This window comes from Gorilla gorilla, chromosome 2 (genome assembly GCF_029281585.2).
Source record: "Gorilla gorilla gorilla isolate KB3781 chromosome 2, NHGRI_mGorGor1-v2.1_pri, whole genome shotgun sequence".
NCBI lineage: Eukaryota > Metazoa > Chordata > Mammalia > Primates > Hominidae > Gorilla > Gorilla gorilla.
Genome location: NC_086017.1, coordinates 83752417 through 83776082, shown reverse-complemented (window position 1 = coordinate 83776082; position 23666 = coordinate 83752417). Strand labels below are relative to the sequence as shown.

At 40.1% G+C, this 23666-nt stretch overlaps 1 long non-coding RNA gene across 1 annotated transcript in view; it reads right to left on the bottom strand.

The window, feature by feature from the left end:
• Positions 1 to 2935: 2935 nt before the first annotated feature.
• The window catches only part of LOC115934051 (uncharacterized), a 70314-nt gene continuing 49583 nt past the window's right edge, over positions 2936 to 23666 (bottom strand). Inside the window, exons 3-4 of the long non-coding RNA XR_004069903.3 lie at positions 12597 to 12782; positions 2936 to 3750 (exon numbers count right to left, since the gene is read on the bottom strand). This is a non-coding gene — a long non-coding RNA (uncharacterized lncRNA). The remainder of the gene's footprint in view (positions 3751 to 12596; positions 12783 to 23666) is intronic.

The following is a 23666-nucleotide window of genomic DNA, read 5'->3' as shown; positions in this document are numbered from 1 at the left end:
GGAGTGCTCAGCATTTGTGGTGTAATTTTATATCTGCTTTACCCCCAATAAACTCAGAAAGTGTTAACTGGCCAAAAAAAAAAAAGATAATTATTTATTACACTCAAACATACCTCTTGCTATTTTCATGCTCCAATCCAGTCCAAAAAAATCTGACCTAAGACTCAAGAAAAGTTCCAAGGTCCTATTTCACTTTTTCTTACTTTCTCAGCTCTACATGCATGAATATTTCTGAAAGATTTCTTAATTTATTCATTATGGTACCAAGCCATACTTCAACTCTCTCTGGACATAGAGAAGAATTGCACAAAGATTTATCAAAATCCACTACTTTACAAAGACAAGTGCTTATTCATATGCACAAAATTAAGGAGGAGGCAAAGTCGTGGCATGGTGGTATGTTTCCTCCATGAGAGGACACAAGACATATTTTGTATTTGTATATTTATGCGTTTGTTTATTCCCTTGTCCCTTACAGAATACAGTCTGTAAAGGCATTTGTTTTTGTTTGTTTGTCTTACTGCTGTGTCCCCAGAACCTAGAACAATTTATGATATGGGGTTGGCACTCAGTAAATGAATGGTGAATGAATAAACAGATGGGTATCTGTTACAGGAGTGGAGTGGTTAGCACACAGGTGAACATTCTGACTGGATTTGTTTCTTCTTCACAAAGTGTTGGTCTTTACACGTTATCTTTCCATTAAGTCAGATAGGGGATTATGGGAACCCATGAAGAACTTAAGTCCTGTGCTCTCTACCTCTGACATAGTACCTAAACCCCAAAGTCTGCAGTTCTGAAATTTCCTTCTCTGAACAAAGGCCACCTGCTCCCACTTTTCTCTCCCAACCTCCAACCCTCCTTTGGCTCTCTAAGGCCTCTAGGTTTTTACTATTCATGATCACCCTTGTCCCTTCTTGACTGCCCTGGCAGTACTCTACACTCATCATGTCGAAGGTGCTCTTACCAGCAGCACTAGGTTAAGTAGTGATCTCAAAACCTCACATTAACCCAGAACCTCAGAATGTGACCTTATTTTCAAATAGAGCTTTGCAGTTACGATCGAGTTAAAATGAGGTTATACTGGATTAGGGTGGGCCCTAAATCCAATGACCCATGTTCTTATAAGGAAAAAGAGAGATCCAGAGCCACAAAGTGACATACAGGGAAGAACACCATGTGAAAACAGAGAGAGACTGGACTTATGCTGCCATAAACTGAGGAATGCTAAAGATCTCCAGCAACTACCGGAAGCTTGAAAAAGGCAAGAAACGATCCTCCCCTAGAATCTTCAAAGGGAGCATGGGCCTTTTGACAAACTGATTTCAGACTTCTGGCCCCCAAAATGTGAAAGAATGAATTTCTGTTGAAGCCACCCCATTTGTGGCACTTTGTGGAGGCAGCCACTAGGAAAGTAGTATGCTAGCCCTGGAGTCTTCACCACTCTTTCCTCCAGCCACTGTCATGATTCCCATCCCCAGCCCTGAATCCTTCCTGTTTCTACTGCTGCTTCCCTTTAGCTGAGGAGCCTGCTGGTAAAGCCACACATAAGCATATTTTGTTTTTGTATAAATACAAAATCCCTCCCTCCCACATCCCTGCCCCCATTTCCCTCCACCTACCCCAGCATCTTATTCCAGCAAAATACCCACCTCCCACAATCCTGCTTCATCTAGAATGCCTCTCTCTCACTGGCCCATTTGTAAGCTTGCTTACCCTGAAAAAAGACCTCCCTATGTCCCTCTGACCTCTACAGGACTGCCCTTCTTCTCTCTCCCTTTTACCAGGCTTCTTAAAAGAATAAACGTATACCAGGTGCGGTGGCTTATGCCTTAATCCCAGCACTTTGGGAGGCTGAGGTGGGCAGATCATGAGGTCAGGAGTTCAAGACTAGCCTGGCCAATATGGTGAAACCCCATCTCTACTAAAAATACAAAAATTAGCCAGGCGTGGTGGTGCATGCCTGTAGTCCCAGCTACTCCAGAGGCTGAGGCAGGAGAATCACTTGAACCCAGGAGGCAGAGTTTGCAGCAAGCAGAGATTGTACCACTGCACTCCAGCCTGGGTGACAGAGCAAGAGTCCATTTCAAAAAAAAAAAAAAAAAAAAAGTGCCATCTACCTCAACCTTTAAAACATCAAAACAGCCCCATAAATGTTCTTTACCATCCTTGAGAGCTCTGGTCTTGGGCACTACTGAACCCTCTCTTCTTCCTAAAATCTCTCTCATACACCCAATTCTGAGACTGTTTTGTCCTGCTCTCTTCCCACCTTGACAACTTCTTTTCAAATTACTTTTTCTCCCTCCCATATCCTTTAATAAAGGCATTCCCTTAAGTTTGGCCTTTTACCTTACATTTTTTATTGTTTTCCTTGATCATCATACCTATTTTCATGAATTTCTCTGTCCTTTCTGCTTAATTTATCACATACTTTGGAAAGACCTCAACACATGTTTGAATAAATAAATGAATGAAACCCAAAATCTTGATCTTTCAGATCCACATTTCTAAATGTGTACAGAAATAGGTTTTGTTATGTGTTTCTAATGCCTAGCTGTGTTCTTTACATGCTAAATGAATGAGAATAAATGAATAGCTATTTTTACACAAATACCCCGCTGGCAAAGAAAGGTTCAATAAATCCGGATTTCTCCATCTCTACCCACAAGCCAGCTCTTCCTTTTGACATTTTCCCCCAGCTATGAGTGTTTCACCAATACTAAGGGTTTGCAATCTTGGGATCATTTTTCATTTTCTCTCTTTCTCTTATACTTTATCTGTTTCATAATCTTTTAAATTCCATATCTTTAAAATATTTCAAATATGTCTTTTTTTCACAATCCCAATGCTTATGCTCTAGTTTAGCATTCATTTCTCTAGTGTTTTCCATGTTCCTTTTCCTCCATCTTAAATATCATAATTATAACTCAATGTATTTGTCTGGTTTTTATTGCTTATAATAGAATACCAAAACTGGGTAATTTATAAAGAAAAAATTATTTATGACAGTTGTAGAAGCTAAGAAGGCCAAGGTCAAGGGACTGCATCTGGTGAGGACCTTCTTGCTGGTAGAGAGACTCTGCAGAGTCCCAAGGCAGTACAGAGCATCACATGGCAAGGGCGCTGAGTGTTCTACCTCAGGTCTCTCTTCCTCTTCTTATAAAGCCACTGTTCCACTCCCATGATGATCTATTAATCCATTAATCATGAATGGAGTAATTCATTCATCAGGGCAGAGCCCTCACGATCCAATTCTGGGACTCCATGTTAAAGACCCCACCTATCAGTACTGTTACTTTGGGGATTAAGTTTCAACACGAGCTTTAGAAGGAAAATTCAAATCATAGCACCAAAATTCTCATATCTTATCCTTTTCTATCCAGCCTGATTGTCAAGAATATCAGTTATGGTGTAAGCTGGACTCAGACAGAATCTCATCTCTGCCACTTACTAGCTATGTGATCTTGGGCAAGTAACATAATCTCTCTGAGCCTCAGCTCCTCTTTTATAAAATAGGGGAAATAACAGTCCTTATTTCATAAGTGCAGGGCATGTCACCTGGCATATAGAAAGTGTTCAGTAAATAGGGGGTTCATAAGGGTGAAGGTGGTGGCTGTGGTGGTGGCAGCAACAGTAGCCAGAGATCTGGTCTCCATCCTCCCTTATTTATGCAGTAATCTTTCAGGAGCTCCTGCAAAACTTGCAAGTAGTGACCAACCAACCATTCATTCACAGGTAGCCTCGCAGATCCTGTGAAGAAGAACACAAATGTCAGGAGTCGACCAGCTAAAACCAATTGCTAAAACCAATATCAGAGAATTTTTATAGGAATTCAAAGAGAAATTTTGTATTAAAAAGGTCAGCCCAGTGCCTGGCCTAAATTAAACAGTCAAGAAATGAAATTATTCTTGGAGACATTTTAGAGGGGTTTGAATTGTAATACTAAAATGAGGATGTATACTTATGGTAACCAACTGAGGAGACTGTAGCAGACGTGAAAAGATTTGTATCTCCTTGCCCTCTTGAATTTAGTCATGCCCAAGTAATTTGCTTTGGTCCATGAAATGCTAGCTAAGGTGACCTTTATTAATTCCAAATAGAAACATTTAAATGCTAACACTCAGTTCTCCAAACTTCCCCTGCCAGGCAGAAACTCTCTCTTCACCTTCAATGGAACATTTAGTGTGAGTAAAAAATAATTCTTTGTTTTTTAAGCCACTGCAATTTTGGGGGTGTTTATTACTGCAGCATAACCCAGCCTATCCTGACTGTTAGGGTTGATAACCAGTGTCAGGGAGAAATCCTGTGGCCTCAGAGAGCCACTTAAATATTCTTCTCACCCTTGATCTATTCTTATTAATAAAGTGGGCTACACAGTTTTCAAAGTGGAATTAGTTAATAAGATCCTTGGGGCTTTGTCTTTAATGAGAAATAACACTGACATGAGAACTGGAACTTGCTAGAAAATCAAACACTGCAGGAAGCTCATCTCTGCTCTTTAGCTTTTATAACTATTCCACTGCTACTCCAGAGTTTTCTTTTGGCTTATGTCTCCTGCTCCCCACTTCATGTCCACCCATTCTGCCACAGCTCCTCAAGTTACACTAGATGAATATTATCCTAGTAACTCCATATTTCCTTCCTTCCCACATGCACACTCACTTTTCCCTCTACCTGGAAGGGCTTAAAAAAAATAATCATTCCTTTATCTGCATGACTAAATCTTACCAATCATTCAAGGTCCATCCTAAGTCCTCTCTCTCTAGAAGACTTCTTGCCCTTCCCAGCAGGGAGTTATAATCCCTTTGTGATATCCCTATGGCATTATATGTATATTTTCTTTGACTTACTATTTTTAAATCTTGTATTATTTTTTATCAACTTATATATTTTAAATGCCTTAATAGATTGAAGCTGTTCAAAGGCTTGATCCATGACTTACATATCTTATCCTGGGCAATTTAATAGATTTCTTTGGCCTTAGGATGTCCTCATAGATAATTGTAATGAATGATGATAAATGGAGTATTGATATTTAGCTGTATGACAAGACTTGGCAATATATAACACAAGAAATAAACCGTACTAAATTTTTTTAATGTCACAATTTGTAGAAAACCTAACCACTCACCATTACCTCTTCCAAATTCTGACTCAGTTTTGAAATTGGCCCAGAAGCTTTGAGTGATCATCTTTATTAGTGGTGAAACTGAATTGGAAAAGGTAATTTGGATTGAAGGCCAAAATGGGGCTTCCTACAACAGGCCTCTGGAACTGATTGTGTCCAACCAGTCACAGATACAGCAGCTAGAGGTGTGCAGGCCTCCCTGGCAGACTGGACCAGGAGGGCCTGGTCCTGGTGAGATTATGACATAATGGCCAGAATTACAGGGAGAGCATGCAACACTTGCTGCAGGCTTAAGAGAGAACCAGGCTCTAGGCAAGGCATGAGCAATGACCTTCATCCAGACTCATCAACGAAATAAGAAAGGAATAAGGTTTAGAGAGAAGTATTTCCTGCTTGAGAGGATCAGGAAGAAACTCAGGAAGAAAAAGAGCAGGGTTATCTAACAGAAGACACGCTCATAAACTTAGGTCATAAGAACTAAACTAAGTCACTTAATCACAAGATATAAGAATACAGAAGGAAGGACACACAATTTTTCAAATTTCCTGTGGGTTTGATGTCAGATTTTTAAGACATAATACATATGCTAAGAAAAATAGGCTTTAGATTATGTTTGGAGAATCGTATATGCTTGCATTCTCCAAAGTAAATTATTTAAAAATAACAGTTTTGTACTGTTTAGTTACTCACTCACATACAAGTTTTGCACTTTAATTAAAGGATTATATTGTTAGAGGTCAGAAGATGATACCCCAAAATGAAGGCCTCAGGAGCAAAAGATTCTCTCCAACCTTCCCCTGCCTTCCTGTCTCTCAGTTGGGTTCTCCCTCAAGGCTAGCCATAGAAACTAGAATCCCTCTTCCCCAAGGTGGTCATAGACTCCAGAACCCCTTTTTCCCAAAGCCAGCCGTAAAACCTAAAATATTACTTTAACTTTTGTGCTTTCCTTTCTGTGCAAAAACTGGCCATAAAGAAATTATCTGGCCTATCTTGTTTGATTATAGGTCATAAGACCTTCCACCCCATACCCAGAAGGATGACATGTTGCATGGAGAGGCCAAGAAGAATCTAGACAGACAGACCATGCTGGGATCTCCACTCAACCCGTTAGCACTAAATCATATTTTTTTAATCCAATCATATTTCTACACAGCTGCTGCAACTTTGTTGATTCTAAGCATAAAAATGGACAGCTTCCCCTGCACATGTTGGTCTTCATTCTGAAGGCTCCTATGCCATGTAAAAGTATGATTGAATAAATTTGTATGCCTTTTCTCCTATTAGTCTACCTTTTGTCAGTGATTTTCAGTGAATTTTCGGGGGACAAAGGGGAAATGTTTCCTTAGCTTCTACAGTATTAACTGGGCTGTATTATATTGACCAAAAGTCTTAAGAAAAACAACAGCTTTGAATAGGCACTGCTGTCTACTGACTGCCCAGTTGGGCCCAGGAAGACAATGGTGGCATGTATACACAAATGAGGTCACATGTTCATACTTGAAATCTGCAACATTTTCAATTCTGACACTACAGTCTTCCCACCTGACCCAGAAATGCAAACATCCCATGTTTTTCAGGAAGAATGTCAACTCTAGAGATGTGGCAATTCAGCAAGTAGATGGCTTCTCTGGTGAAAAACTACATTAGATCTCAATAAAATACATTCCATTAAAACTTAGCAGGAGGAAAAAAGTGTGTTACTGCTTTTATTGTCTGAATTGTGTCTCCTATGTGGGTTTGTAATGCAATATTACATGTTAGGGCAGTTACAAAGAGTTTTCTAATCATTAAAAGGCTATTGTCAATAGAATGATGGAAAAAGGATGAGAAAGTAACCCCTCCCCCTCTGCAATCCTCAACCCTCCCCAAATACCAGCACCTAGAACAAGCCATGCTGTGCCTTCATAAAAAGCTGTTGGAAGCCTGAAAAAAAACAGGCAAGATAGAATTAAGAAAAATGGGCATATCCCACTGACCCTGAGTATAGAAGAAAAATGTAGAGAATGTATGAGTTATTAGCACAGTAGAAAAATATTTTATTTAAGAACCACATCTTCACAGCTCTGTCTGAAAAGTTTCACTCAAACTGCAAAAAAAATAAGCGTAAAGATTGAAAGCTCAGGATACTCAAGGATCTATCATGTTGTGTGTAAAAGAATCATATCATCAGCAAAAAGAAGGACACAGTAGGAGTCCCAAATTGTAAACCATTAAGCTCCTAGGCATGTGTCATACTTCATCCCAAGGGATAAAAAGAGGAGTTTCAAGTGAATTCCCCAGCTTTGTTTATGGCACAGCTCTTTCTGACAATAAGGTTTATCTTTCAAAAAATCAAAGTCAAGGTTTGGCTTGGTTTTGCTTGGCATTCATCTTCAGCAACAAATGAAATACATTTGCATTTTAGGTCCTCAAAATAAAAGATTTCAGAGAACCCATTGCCAATTGTTATCAAAGAATGAAAGAGAGAGGAAAGAAAGCAAACAAAAACGCTATATCTTGGCCATTAACATAGTGAGTCCTTGAATGACAATTCATGAGTAACCAGGACAAGGGCTATGTCTAAGAAGTATACACAGCTGCCCAAAACACTGAGAACCTGATCTTCATCTATGTTAAATGGTCTGTCTGTGTTTCCTCACTTCATCTGCACAACAATCCTGTAAGCTGGTGCTTACAGAGAGATAAAACCGTCTTGCTCAAGGTCACACTATTTGTAGATGGCAGAGCTGGAGTTTGATTCCCATCTCTGACTCTAAAGATATGCTTTAAAAGAGGGTTTCTCGACCTCATCAGTATTGTCATTTGGGCAGAATATTCCGTTGTTGTGAAGGACACTACAACGTAGGTCATCCTTGGCTTCTATCCACTGGATGCCACAGCACCTCCCACTCAGTTGTGACAACAAGAAATGTCTCCGGACACTGCCAGATGACCTCTGGGGGGCAAAACGGCCTCTGGTTGAGAACCCCTGCTCTAAACTAGTTTCACTCAAAAACGTAGACTATGCTCTAGTTAACAGACTATGAACATAAGGAGCTTGTGCCAGCATGCAAATCAACTATGTCACTAAGCATACTGTTTACTTCGAATGACATTTTTTTTTCAATAGCAAGACTTTTTTAGTAAGGAAGCAACGTGTGGATTTTCATTTTGGAGCGAGCTCTTTATCTCATCAAAGACCAGCACTATGGAAAGTGCTGCTATAAATTATTGTGGTATATTGCCTCCCTGAAATGGTAATATTCAATAAGGATTTGATAAATTACTTTTAAAGTTATTTTCCCCCTTAAGCCTGTATTAGATAGTCTTTATTCTGGCAATACACTTCTCATCAATGATAAAAAATTATTATAAAGCTGAGTTTAATAAATGGCTCTTAGGTTTGGTTTGAGTGTTTGATTGTATTGCTCTCTCCCTGACCTTCAGGTTACTAGATGACATTCCTGATTGGAAAAGCTCAGTGCCCAGCTAGACAGCTTGCCCCACATTAGGCTATTATAAGGTTTGACAACTTGGTCCAGAATAGTCATTGCAGTCTACAAGTAACTGGAGGCTGTGTGGTTCCCATCCTCTCCCACTCCCCTTAGGGACACTGCAGTTGGGGAAGATGGGAACTACAGAGTCTCCAGTTACCTGTAGATTGCAATAACTTTACTAGCTGTTTTCCCAGTAAAAATTCTATTGTCTTGTCCTCCTTTACCATCTCAGCAACTAATACTCATAAATAGCAACACCTTCTGAGAGTTAAAGTACTAACAGCAACAGCAGCAACACTATTTAAGAATAATTGAATGCTTCATTATGTACTAAGCATTAAGAGCTGCATATACATTAGCTCAGATAGTTTTCACAATAACCATATGAAGTAGGCACTATTATAATATCCATTTTACAGATAAGGAAACTGAGATCAGAAAAATCCAGTGCCATGACAGAGGTATTTTGGCTGGAGTCAGCCCAGATAGAACTCTGAAATTTGTTCATTTTTTTCTTGAACTTTTTATTACATAGAATTTCAAACATAGAAGAAATAATAGACAGAACAATATAATAAACTTCATAAATAAGTCACCAGTTACAACAATTAGCAACTCATGGACCATCTTGCTTTAATCCAAAACCAAATCTGCTTTCTTTCCCTTATTACTGGGAAGCAAATCCCACACAGCATCATCCATAAATATTTCAGTATGTATATCTAAAAGATAAGGACTATTTTTAATAAACATAAGTTTCAAGCCATTATGAGATGTAAAAGATCATTGATTATATCTTAATATTATTAAATATCATCAATTGTATCATAAATGTTATGAATGTTTCTTTTTCTATTTTATGGTTGTTTAGTTTGCATCAGAATCTAAGTAAAATCAATTCATTGCAACCAGTTGATCTATAACTTCAGTCTCTTTTAATCTCTCCTTTCATTTGCAATTTATTTGTCATAAAAATTGGGTTGTTGGACAGGTACGGTGGCTCACGCCTGTAATCCCAGCACTTTGGGAGGCTGAGGCAGGCAGATGACTTGATGTCAGGAGTTCAAGACCAGCCTGGCCAACATGGTAAAACTCTATCTCTACTACAAATACAAAAATTAGCCAGGCATGGTAATGTGCACCTGTAGTCCCAGCTACTTGGAAGCTGCTGCAGGATAATCACTTGAACCCAAGAGACAGAGGCTGCAGAGAGCCGAGATCACACCACTACACTCCAGGCTGAATAATGGAGCAAGACTCTGTCTCAAAAAAAAAAAAAAGTTGGAATGTTAATCCTATAGAGCAAGCATCTGTGTCATCTATTGTTTATTTTTTCAAACTTTTAAAAATTTAAATACATACATACATACATACATATATAAAATAGATCAATAAAATTTAAAACGATCTTTTAACCATTTTTAGCTTGAGGGTGTACAAAAACAGTCAAGAGACAGTTTAACCACTATAGTAGAATGTTCTACAGTCTGAATTTTGAGGATTGCAACCTCATGTCATTAATATGTGTATTAGTCCATTTTCACACTGCTATAAAGATACTACCTGAAACTGGGTAACTTATAAACAAAAGAGGTTGAATTGACTCATAGCTTCACATGGCTGGAGAGGCCTCAGGAAACTTCTCATCATGGCAGAAGGTGAAGGGGAAGCAAGGCACATCTTACATGGCAGCGGGAGAGAGAGTGCAGGGCAAACTGCCACTTTTAAACCATCAGATCTTGTAAGAACTCCCTCACTGTCATAAAAACAGCATGGGAAAAACTGCCGCCATGATCTAATCACCTCCCACCAGATCCTTCCCTCAACACTTGGGGATTACAATTCAAGATGAGATTTGGGTGGGGACACAGAGCCAATATCAACCATATCAACGTGTTTCTCTATTCTTTGTATTTTCTATAAATTGTGGCTGGATCTAAAGCTTGATGGGATTCAGGATCAATCCTTTTGACAAGCTACATCATAGGTGGTGTATTCTTCCACCAAAAAGGACATAATGTCTGGCTTTTATTCTTCCCAAATTTCATTTTTAACATTAATGTTCTGTGTAAGTACTTGATTTCAAAGAACTTCAAAGTATCTTATGGGCACATAAAATACATATATATATATAAATATAACAATATCAAATAAGTGGTTTCCTTATTCTTACAGTGTTTTTTGAGTGACTTCTCTGCTAGGCATTGAATCAGGTATGTGGTATATCGAGATGAAAAAGCCAGAGGCTCTACCGTCAAGGAGTTGTCTTGTGGTAAGTGTTTCGCTGATGCCATGTAGCACAGCCAGTCAAATAACGAACCTGGCTTGTAGTGAACCAGGGAAGCTGCACCCAGCAAGAAGGAAATAGAATGATAAACATTCATAGGAAATAGAGATCAGGTTCTCTTGCTCTGGGACAAGGATGCTTTGTAGAATTATGATGTCAGTTGGACTCAAGACAATGGGAAAGACTTATGGAGATGAGGTCAATCATCTCTGTAGATTCCAGTGAAGAGGAATCCTATGAGCTGCAGTACCAGTGCAGAGGGGCATAAGATGTGTGCATGGCCAGGAAGATGAGCAGCTGGGTGAAGCAGAGGGGCTGTTTAAGGGTTATCATGGGCAGACCTATCATTTTAGGCAATCCCATTTATAAAATCTCCAGAATCAGACAATCCTTTGGTAACCATCTAGTTGAGTAACAACAACAACAACAACAAAAACAATGATATCAAGCACATTTTTATTATTTTATTGAGTCTTCATAGCAATATCATTGGGTAAGCGTTATTAGTCTGCATTGTACAGCTGAGAGAAAGGAGTTCCAAAATTCTTCATTCTCCCTCTACTCAAGTTTACCCAAGTTGTAAATGCCAAGGCAAGGATCTGAACTCAGGTCTGTGCTACGATTCATTTATATGGGCACAGATTTCCCCTGAAAGAATACCATGTTGACCCAATCTCTCATGAAGGACCTCTCATGTTGGGGGTTGTTCAGGATTCCACACCCCAGGAGGGGCTACCACATTCCTTCTTCAGATACTTATTTCTGCCCCTAATCATTTAGACGACTTTAAAAAAATGTTTTTTCAAGAGAAGAACAATATGGTAAAATAGCAAGCTTGAGAAAAGAGGAGTAAAGCAAATGAATTGTCATTCTGGTCAATACAGTTGCTCTTATATAAAATCTGTCTCTAGGCACCAAGAAAAAAAGGAAATAGAAAAAAGAAGTAGAGAAGAAACTCATATTTATTGAGACTGTCTGCGCCTGGCACTGTCCTGGCACTAATTATTTAACATAATTCATATAATGTCAAAACACCCCTGTGAGGTAGCTGAGAGATGATAGTTTTTTTTAACTTTTAAGTCCAGGGTACATGTGCAGGCTTGTTATATAGGTAAGCTTGTGTCACCGCAGTTTGTTGTACAGGTTATTCTATCACCCACCCAGGCATTAAGCCTAGTAGCCATTAGTTATTTTTCCTGATGCTTTCCCTCCTCCCACCTTCCACCCTCTGATAGGACCCAGTGTGTGGTGTTCCCCTCTATACATCCATGTGTTTTCAGAGAGATAATAGATTTTTTAAAGACAAAGTTCCTACATGTAGACCAAAAGAAATTTCTCACGTAGGAGGATATTGAGTTATATAAGAGCCAATGCTACAGTATCAGCAAAAACTTTGAAAATAGCACACACAGGGACACCGCTACCAGTTAATACCCAAATCCCTATCCTCGGCCACCTTTGCCTGTTAATACCCACATATTGGCAAACTCATGTGAATGAAATGATCCCACTGTGCAATTTTAGTCTGTCCAAGATTTATATGGGTTCAGACTGAGGTGAGTAGTAAAAACTAGCAAGAGCCAAGAAAACTGGTAAGCAGAAATAATAAGCAGAACAACAATAATTATAATACATGAAGACAAGCAGGTAGTCATCTGAAAAATAGAGTGGAGAGTGGAGAGTAAAATAAGGAAAAAATGCAAACCTGCATAACTTGAACTCCAAAGGCAGATTGGTAAGGCCAACTTCTCCACAGCAGACAGCCTCAAGAGAATGGATTTCTCTGGTTCAAAGTTGGATTCTGAAAGACAGTTTTCCCCACAGATATTTTTCCTCAGTCCAGTCAGTTTAGCCTCAGTAGCATCTGGTGGTAGGAGAACCATGGGGTATCCTGTAGAGACAGAGAGGATGATTTGATTATTCCCATGAGAATATTCATACACAAGAATGTTATGGCTAGATGTTAAATTGAGGGGGGAGGCCGGGCGCGGCGGCTCACGCCTGTAATCCCAGCACTTTGGGAGGCCGAGGCCGGCGGATCATGAGGTCAGGAGATAGAGACCACCCTGGCTAACACGGTGAAACCCAGTCTCTGCTAAAAATACAAAAAATTAGCCAGGCATGGTGACACACGCCTGTTGTCCCAGCAACTTTGGAGGCTGAGGCAGGAGAATCGTGTGAACCTGGGAGGTGGAAGTTGCAGCGAGCCAAGATTGCACCACTGCACTCCAGCCTGGGCAACAGAGCCAGATTCCATCTCAAAAAGAAAAAAAAAAGAAATTTTGAAGTGGAGGGGAATGTCCATTAAAATATCTAGTTCAAAGTGTCTCAAATTAAAGTATTTCCCAAACAAGCTGAAAATAACATTTGTTAAATGAAATTAAATATTTGTATTGAATTTGACCATTCCTTAAATGCTACTAAACTCAACATTTCCTGTGTTCAGACCATGCAGATCTCCTCTTATGATAAACGGTAATTGCCGAATGATTATGGGTAAATATTCCCCTGTCATTTCTTTTGAGAGGGAACCTACCAGGTTAATGTGAACTGGGCTAAAAATATTGATTCCAGAAATGAGTATGAAATGTTGTGATTTCCAATTATTCTAAGAAATTGGTCTTTGGAATCCTGAATTATGAAAGGATAAAGTGGCTCCAATTTAATCTGTGAAACAGGACTCTATTTAGACTCCATGGTCAAGTTCCTAGGAAAAAACTTTAGACAGGAATAATGGTTGGCATCTAATATTGTTGACTGGTGCCCTCCAGTGGCAAAACTTGATGGAGTGCTCAATCCAGTAAAATTCAAAGTGTCTTCTGTTTCAATTCTCAGGCCTTTTGAACATATGAGCCCAAACTTTTTAAGAGCCCAATAGTTGGGAATAAAACCACAAAGGCTTTAGATTGTACTTGGTTTTACACTGTATGGTCATAAAATGCTAGAGAAAAAGGTTGTTTGCCTTTAAAGTAAGGCTGGAAAAAGACTGAGAGCCACAGGAGATTATAATGACTTGGCAGGAAGATATTGGGCAGGCATTTTAGAATCTTTAGGCTGTATCCTCACCCTTTCCCTGTTGTATCAAACTCCTTTATGGTATTTCCTGTTTAGCTGGAAGGAATGACATATCCCCAAATGTGCAGGTCCTGGGCATTGAGGAGATGCCAGTTATCCTGCCTGTTAATATGAATGTGCCCTGAGGATACTGATGTTTTTCACATGACAAATGTCTAGCTTTGGATGTCCTAGTCATACTGTGGGTCATTTATTTTCTTTCTTATTTTAAAGTCTGTTCTTTGGAAGGCCAAGGCAGGTGGATCACTTGAGGCCAGGAGTTCAAGACCAGCCTGGGTAACATGGTGGCCCAGCTATTCAGGAGGCTGAAGCAGGAGAATGGCCTGTACCCAGGAGGTGGAGGTTGCAATGAGCTGAGATCACGCCACTGCACTCCAGCCTGGGCAACAGAGTGACACGCTGCCTCAAATAATAATAATAATAATAATAATAAAGTCTTATCTTGACCTCCTCAGGATGCCGTGTCCCTGGGCCCTCTCTGTTTCCTTTCTGATCTCCTACATTGCTTTCCCCCACCTCCCACCAGGGTCTTCCTTTTAGCATCCATCCATGTCCTCACATCCCTTTTGGTCTGAAGGGGAAGACAAACCTGTCAGCCATCAAGAGAGGACCAGACTCCCTCTAAATTCTTGAGGATCTTGATATATTAAAATATAAAGAAATGCCAAGTTATATTTAGTGGTATATTTTGTTTCTGAAATTGGAGTCTGTTTTCCTGTTAATAATTTTGACACAAATGCAATATAATTGTCTTATTTGTAAGATGATTACAGAGACTATTTTTAAAAATCTAGCTCTAAGAGTACTAAGAGAAGGGTGCTCCAGAACTAGGTCACAGGTATGAAAGTATATGATGACATCATTCTTCTTCAATCCTATCAATACATCTCTCTGACAATAAGTATGAATTTGTAGAGAAAATATGATAGCATTAAAATGCAGTTGCGGCTAGGCACGGTGGCTCACACCTGTAGTCCCAGCCCTTTGTGAGGTGCAGTGGGCAGATCACTTGATCTCAGGAGTTTGAGACCAGCCTGGGCAACATGGCAAAACCCCATCTCTACCAAAAATACAAAAAATTAGCTGGCATGGTGGCGCATATCTGTGGTCTCAGCTACTCAGGAGGCTAAGGTGGGAGGATCACTTGAGCTGGGAAGGCAGAGGTTGCAGTGAGCCGAGATCACATCATTGCACTCCAGCCTGGGCAACAGAGTAAGACTCCATCGCAAAGAAAAAAAAAATGTAATCGCCTACTGGATTCATCTTCCTGCCCACTGCATGGACAAATTGATTAACTGAGACTGCAAGCATTGCAGTAAAGAGTTTAATTGACACGAGGCTGGCCACATGGACATAGTTACCACTCAAATCAGTCTCCCGGAAGGCATGGAGATTAGGGTTTTTGCAAGCATAATGTGGTAGGCAGGGGGCTAGGGAATGGGGAATGTTGATTGGTTGGGATGAAATCACAGGGATGTGGAAAATGTTCCCTGTGCACCGAGTCAGCCTGTGTGGGGATCACAGGACCAGTTGGGTCATGAGTTGCCAGTCTTGGTGAAGTCAGCTGCTTGTCAGAAATGCAAAAGTCTGAAAAGAAATCTCAAAAGGCAAATCATGGGTTCTACAATAGTGATGTAACCTACAGGAGAAATTAGGGAAGTCACAAATCTCATGACTTCCAAACGGTAGCTCATTATCACTTAACTATACCAACATCTTAACAGAACTCAAGTCCCTCTCATAATTCTAACCTTGCGGATTTTCATTGGTTTTACAAAGGCAGTTTAGTTTGGGGAAGAGCTATTATCATTCTTGCTTTAAGGATAAACTATAAATTAAATTCCTCCCAAAGTTAGCTTGGCATATGCCCAGGAATGACTAAAGGACAGCTTAAAGTTTAGAAGCAAGATGCAGTCAACTATGTCAGATTTCTCTTACTGTCATAATTTTGCAAAGGCGCTTTCAAAAAGTCTAAAATTATATATCAATAGTCTAAGCCCTTCCTGAATGTGAACTGTGGCCCAAAGGGTGGCCCAACTTGCTCTGGGAGAGTGAGTAAGAAGTAGGTATATCTATGCGACTAAACAAGGAAGCCAGTTTGGGCACAGAAATGTGTTGGTATTGAGGAAAGTATTCCAATTAGGACAGATAGTTAGAAGTCTCTTAGTAATATCCAACCGCAGAACCCACAGTTAATTCAGATTCAAAGTGCACAAATTTTAACTGCACAAAAAGAATGTGAGTCTCCTCATCCCTGCATCACAGATTTGGGGAGAGCGTGTATCATTACAGTGAAAATAATCACCTGGGACTGGAGCCGATGGTTAAAGGACCTTTGTTTTCAGATGCTCACATCCACTAGAGATAGTTTATATTCTAATGATTTTATCAACTCTTCCTAATATTTTATACCATCTAGAGGAAATAGGAAAAGCTAATTATAGCTTACCTTCATTATCCTTGTCATCATAGTTAAACTACTCCAGTCTGTGTTTGCAGATTGACATAGGCAAGCAGACTTTTGAGTGTGAATCAGAACAACTATTTTAGGAAATAATGTTACTATTCTCTGTACCAGTTATCTCCCTTCCTTCTCAGAGCCCTCTGAGAAAGGATGGGGGTCATTCTCACTCAGCCTAGGTCACACAGCTGCCTAGAAGATGTGAGTTTCTTGACTCCCAATCTCATTATCTTTCCATTTTGCCAACTTAAGAGTTCAATAATAATGACTCTCCTGTTGCTAAAATGTTACACATAATCCCTCTCCATTACTGTAATATTTTAACTAGAATCTACCCCTTCATGGATTTTCTTGCTAAGTAATGCTTGAAGAGAAATGTTCAAAGTCAGTACTCCAACACTAAGGAATCGAGACAGAAAAGCAGTGGTACAGTTCAGAAAGATCAAAGTTTGGGGAGGTCATTATGGAAATTTATTTCATTTTGAAAGAATACAGGCAAATGCTTGTATTTAGGGTGTGAACTAATTGGCGATATGCATATAGTGGCATAATTTAACATCTCTTTCTATTCAGTCTGTGATTCTTAGCCTGTTTTGGATCACAGACACCTTTAAGGAGTTATAGAAAGCCATAGACCCTTTCCTCCCCGCTTCACCCCTGACCCAAACCACATAGGCACTAAAGGTTGTATTCAGTTCCAGGGGATTCACTGACCTAGTTTTAGAATCCTTATTCTAGATACGTGGCTCCCGACTGGACAATGTTTCCCTTGGGGGACATTTAGAATGTCTGAAATATTTTTGGTCTTCAAATCTGGGAAGGCACTACTCACATCAAATAGACAGTTGTCAAAGACATCTGCTAAATAGCCTATCATGAATTGTGCTGCCCCCGTAACCAAATATGTTTTTGTTCAAAGTCTCTGAAGTGCCAAGGTTGAAAACATCTGCTACGGATCTGCACTGTCCAATACAGTAGCCAGGAGCTACATAGAGCTCTTGAAATTGTAGCTAGACTGAATTGAGATGTACTAGAAGTACAAAATACACACCAGATTTCAAAAACTTCATACATAGCTGTAAGATATTGCATTAATGATGTTTTGTATTGACTACATGTTGAAATAATATTTCAAATTTACTTGGCTAAATAAAATGTATTGACATAAAGTTCATCTGTTTCTTTATACTTTTTGTAATGTGGCTACCAGAAAATTTAAAATTACATATTTGTCCATAGCTGTGGATGCATTTCATTGGATAGACATGCTCTCGATGCTTTATAAAATTGAACTATTGAAAACTAATTAAGATTCTGATTCTAAAGCAAGGGTGAGCAAACTAAAGCTAAAACTCATCCACTAGGTGTTTTTGTAAGTAAAGTTTTATTGGAACACAGTCACACACATTTGTTTGCCTATTGTTAATGGCTGCTCTCACAAAAGCAGAGCTGAGTAGTTGTGACAAATACTGTATGGCCAGAAAACTCTAAAATATTTATGATCTGGCTTTTTACAGAAAACATTTGCCAATCCCAGATCCAAGGTCATGTCCACTACAGGGGCGGGATAAAAACTTTGCCATCCTGACAGTAGTAATATTTTCATATTTAAAGTAAGCAAATTTGGGACATTTGAAGAAGAGCTGGCTGAAGGGATGGAAGGCAGGTGTAACAGAACACACTAACTGGCTATGCTGTCCTCATATGACTGTATTTTATGTTGCTGTTCAACTGGAATATGGCTCTCTATGACGGAGAATAGGAAAGATAATATCTCCTGTTAAAAATGGGTCACTGAGGCCGGGCACGGTGGCTCACGCCTATAATCCCAGCACTCTGGAAGGCCGAGGTGGGCAGATCATCTGAGGTCAGAAGTTCGAGACCAGCCTGGCCAACATGGTGAAAACCCACCTTTACTAAAAATACACAAATTAGCTGGGCATGGTAGTCCCAGCTACTTGGGAGGCTGAGGCAGTAGAATCGCTTGAACTCGGGAGACAGAGGTTGCAATGAGCCAAGATCACGCCACTGCACTCTAGCCTGGGTGACAAAGCGAGACTCTGTCTCAAAAAAAAAAAAAAAAACAAAGGAAAGAAAGAAAGAAATGAGTCATTGATTCAGCCAACAAGTATTTATTGAGCATCTAATATATGCTAGGCACTGTTCTTAGAGCTGGAAATACAACAGTGAACAGAAACAAAGTCCCAGCACTCCTGGGGCTTATAGTCTACTGTGATAGAACACCTCTCTGAGATGATAAGTGAAATATCGAGAATGTCAAGTATATCAAGAAGAATACTCGAGTACGTCAAGTGGCGATAAGTGCAAAGAAACACAGAACAAGTTAATAGAATAAAGAGCCTTGGGGTGGAGGTGATACAATTGGATTCGGAATGCTATGGTCATGGAAGGCTTCTCTGAGTAAGCACATTGGAGGGTGTAGAAAACACAATTGTAAGCCTTCCCTGAGGATAATCTGATACTATGTGTCTAAATCTTAAGTGTGACCCAGTAATTCTACCTAGTTATTTAACACAAGCAATTATGGAAACTAATGTTCCAGAATGTTCCCTGGAGCATTTTCACCATAATAAAAAAAAAAAGGAAACTACTTAAGTATTCAACTAAATTTATTAATATAAACAATGTACATGGCATAGTAAGCTTTTTAAGAAAAAAGTATTATATTAATGCTTATATAATTCCAGTTTCATAAAAATATAAAAACATTGTGTTTGCAAAGAAAAAATTCTTAAAGTCTTAACCCAAATGTTAGGATCCCTAAAAGGTCAAATTTTAGGTGTCTCTTGCATGCATCTGTATATCTCTCTGTAGCATCATCTTTTAAAAATAACTCATAAACAAATAGTTATTAAAAAAAGAAAGGAGACAAGGCCTGGTGGCTCACGCCTGTAATCCCAACATTTTGGGAGGCCAAGGAGGGCAGATGGCTTGAGCTCAAAAGTTTGAGACCAGCCTGGGCAACATGGCAAAACCCCATCTCTAGAAAAAATACATAAATTAGCTGAGCGTGATGGTGCATGCCAGTAGTTCCAGCTACTTGGGAGGCAGAAGTGGGAGGATCACCTAAGCCCTGGAGGTCAAGGCTGAAGTAAGCCTTGACCACACCATTGTACTCCAGCCTGGGTGACAGAACAAGACTGTTGAAACTGCCTTTGCAAAATTATGACTGAGACAGTGAAAGAGATCTAACTGACTCCACCTTGCTTCTAACCTCCAAGCTGTCTATTCACTCCTGGGCATAGGCTGAGCTAACTTTGGGAGAAACTTAGTTTGTAGTTTATAGTTTAAACAAGGACGGTAACAGCCCTTTCCCAAAGCATATCTCCTTCTTGCCTGGAGACTAGACTAACAAACATTATCCACAGGATTAGAGATTATGGTTTAGGAGTGATGCAGCTGGAGGCTGCAAGATTCTGACCCTCCCTAAACTGCTCCTAAGATCAGTGCTTGAGATGTTTTGCAGACCCTGTACTTGATGGATCAGCTGGTACCACCCAGATTGGTAAACTGGCTCATCTGATCTTGTGGCCCCCACCCAGGAACTGACTTGGCACAAGAAGACAGCTTCTACTCTATGATTTCACCGCTGACCAATCAGCACTCCCGGCTCACTGGCTTCCCACTACCCACCAAGTTGTCCTTAAAAACTCTTCTCCCCAATGCTCCGGAGACTGATTTGAGTAACAATAAAACTCCAGTCTCCCACACAGCTGGCTCTGCGTGAATTACTTTCTCTATTGCAATGCCCCTGTCCTGATGAATCAGTTCTGTCTAGGCAGTGGGCAAGGTAAACCCCTTGGGTGGTTACACTGTCTAAAAAATAAATAAATAAATACATAAATAAAATACAAATAAAAGAGAAGACTGAATTTGTCAAATATGCACATTAAAAAAATTCCCTTTAATGTTAATCCTAAGTATGATAATCTTCCATTGAACCATCAGGAGCTGACAATGAGGAGTAAGAGAATTAACTTAATGAACACAATGAATTGTCTTTTTAAGCAAATCTAGTAGATTCTAGGACACTGTTCTCTTATATTATCTACCAGAGAATAAAGGTCAATCTGATTAATTCCTTATCACACAGCCATGTTAAAAGGCCCAGGATATCAATGAACCAATGGGAAACTCCAGAGAAAGCAGACAACACCCACCAATTGCAACTGGCAGTTATAGATACTACAATAACCAAGACAACTCAAAGTTACTAGAGCTTCTCAAAGTTCAGTCATGAGACCTCTACAGGAGTATCATTTGATAATGGTGATGGTTAGGGAGAGGGAGGAGAAGATGTGTGTTTAAAATGTGGAGTCGGCCAGGCGCGGTGGCTCACGCCTGTAATCCCAGCACTTTGGGAGGCCGAGGTGGGCGGATCACCTGAGATCAGGAGTTCGAGACCAGACTGACCAACATGGAGAAACCTCGTCTATACTAAAAATACAAAATTAGCCAGGCGTGGTGGCGCATGCCTGTAATCCCAGCTACTCTGGAGGCTGAGGAAGGAGAATCACTTGAAGTCAGGAGTCAGAGGTTGCAGTGAGCTGAGATCACACCATTGCTCTCCAGCCTGGGCAACAAGAGCAAAACTCCATCTTAAAAAAAAAAAAAAAAAGTGGAGTCTTGGGTCCTACCCACAACATTACCCAGGTGGGGTCCGTATTTTGCATGTTTCAAAGGTTCCTTGACTAATTCTTATGCGACCAATCTCTTTAAGCTTACAGCTGCTTACACTGGGCAGAGAAAAAGGAAAACCTCTTCTGACTATCTAGAGAGATGTTATTTCTGATCAGAGTCCTTGAGAAAAGAAAAGATAATTTGGGACTTGCCTAATTATCAGTTAATTATTGAAGGAAGCCCTCTTGCTTATGTATGTATAAGTCTCAGTTCTCCCTACAGGGCCATTGTAAGCAAGAGTCCTTTGGCCTACTTTTGAATATTGCTGATACATTTTGTCCGAGAACTGACACCAACCTAATTTCCTGCCCCTGGTGAAACAATTCTGGGACCAGGCTTATTTTCTCATGTGTGTATTAAACAATATTGAGAACAAGCAAAATAAATAGCTGCCTGTTTCTGGAAGGAAATACTTATTTCTGGAAGCTTGGACTGCCTACAAATTAAAATAGCTTACTTATCAAGATGCATGACTTGCTCATTAAGACTTATTCAAAGCCAGGTGCTGTGGCTTACACCTGTAGTCCCAGCTACTCGGGAGGCTGAGGCAGGAAGATCGATTCAGCCTGAGAGTTTGAGGCCAGCCTGGGCAACAAAGCGAGACCCTATCTATTAAATAAATAAGTAAATTTTTAAAAAAGACTCAATATAAAATCTTCTTCGTTCTGAGTCCTCCAATGAAAGCTAATATGTCAAAAAATATGCCCAATCCCAACCATTCTCTACCTTGCAAGACTCAGCTTAAAAGCATTCAAACCCTCCATCTCTTCCCTGTCTTTCCTGTTTTAAAACACTACAAAGACTCTGTCATGTTGGGGGTTTCCCTTATGGCAACAGGCCTACTACACATGGTTTGGCTTAATCAGCAGCCTATTCTGATGGCCCTTGAGATTTTGAAGGTCCAGATGTTATCATTTCAGTTGATGTAGGTTGGCATACTTCAGTCTCCCTGAGGTGCCTGCTGGATATAATTCTTTTTTTTTTTTTTTTTTTTTTTTTTGAGACAGAGTTTCACTCTTGTTGCCCAGGCTGGAGTGCAATGGTGCGATCCTGGCTCTCCACAACCTCCACCTCCTGGGTTCTAGTGATTCTCCTGCCTCAGCCTCCCAAGTAGCTGGGATTACAGGCATATGCCACCACGCCTGGCTAATTTTTTGTATTTTTAGTAGAGACAGGGTTTCTCCATGTTGGTCAGGCTGGTCTCAAACTCCCAACCTCAGGTGATCCGCCCACCTCAGCCTCCCAAAGTGCTGGGATTACAGGCGTGAGCCACCACGCCTGGCTATAATTCTTAAAATTTGGTTTTCAAGCTTCACTGTGTCCCTTTCAAGAAGACTTTTAACCTCTCTTATTCCCAGCTAAGGCTCTTGGCAAACATCCCCAGCTAAGCTTGTATATATCAAAGTATCCAAATAAGGCCAGGCGCAGTGGCTCACACCTGTAATCCCAGCACTTTGGGAGGCCGAGGCGGGCAGATCATCTGAGGTCAGGAGTTCAAGACCAGCCTGGCCAACATGGTGAAACCTAATCTCTACTAAAAATACAAAAAGTAGCTGGGCGTGGTGGTGCGCGACTGTAATCCCAGTTACTTGGGAGGCTGAGGCAGGAGAATTGCTTGAACCTGGGGGGCAGAGGTTACAATGAGCGAGATCGCACCACTGCACTCCAGCCTGGGTGACAGAGCAAGACTCTGCCTCAAAAAAAAAAAAAAAATCCAAATAAAAAGCTGAAAAAAAAGGAAAGAAAGAAATAAACCAGATCTGTTGAAGTTCCTCTAAGAGTCTCTTCTAGTTTAACTTCTAAAGATGCTTGTGAGCAGGGGCAGCTGAGTTCTACCTTCTGTTAACTTTCGTAGTTCCACAGCTGTGTTACTGATGCTTAGGAATTAGAGTATGAGACCCAAGCTTAGTGGAGAAGACAGACGAACATAAGAGAAGTAATCCCAGCCCTTTGGGAGGCCGAGGTGGGTGAATGGCTTGAGCTCAGGATTTCGAGACCAGCTTGGGCAACATAGCAAGACCCTGTCTCTACAAAAAACATAAAAATTAGCCGGGCATGGTGGTGCAAGCCTGTAGTCCCAGCTACTCTGGAGGCTGAGGTGGGAGGATCACTTGAACCCAGAAGGTTGAGGTTGCAGAGAGCTGAGATTGCACCATGGCACTCCAGCCTGGGTGCCAGAGTAAGACCCTGTCTCAAAATAAATAAATAAAACAAAAGCAGCAAAAAAAAAAAAAAAAATGCACAAATGAAGAGCTTGGGCTTTAAGTCAGACATATCATAATAAATATTTGTCTCTCCTCTTTGCTGCCTATGAGATCTTTGGCATCTCAATGTTCCCGAACATCAATGTATTCAACTTTAAAACAGGAAAAAAAAAATTGTACAGTAAGGATTACATGATAAAGCTTAAACACAAGCTCTAGAAATGGTAGCTATTATTTTATTTTTATAAATCATACCTGAAAGCTCTCAGATGAAATTTGAATGCTATAACTTCAGATTTACATTTTAAATATTGGTTCTGTCTCTTACTAGCCT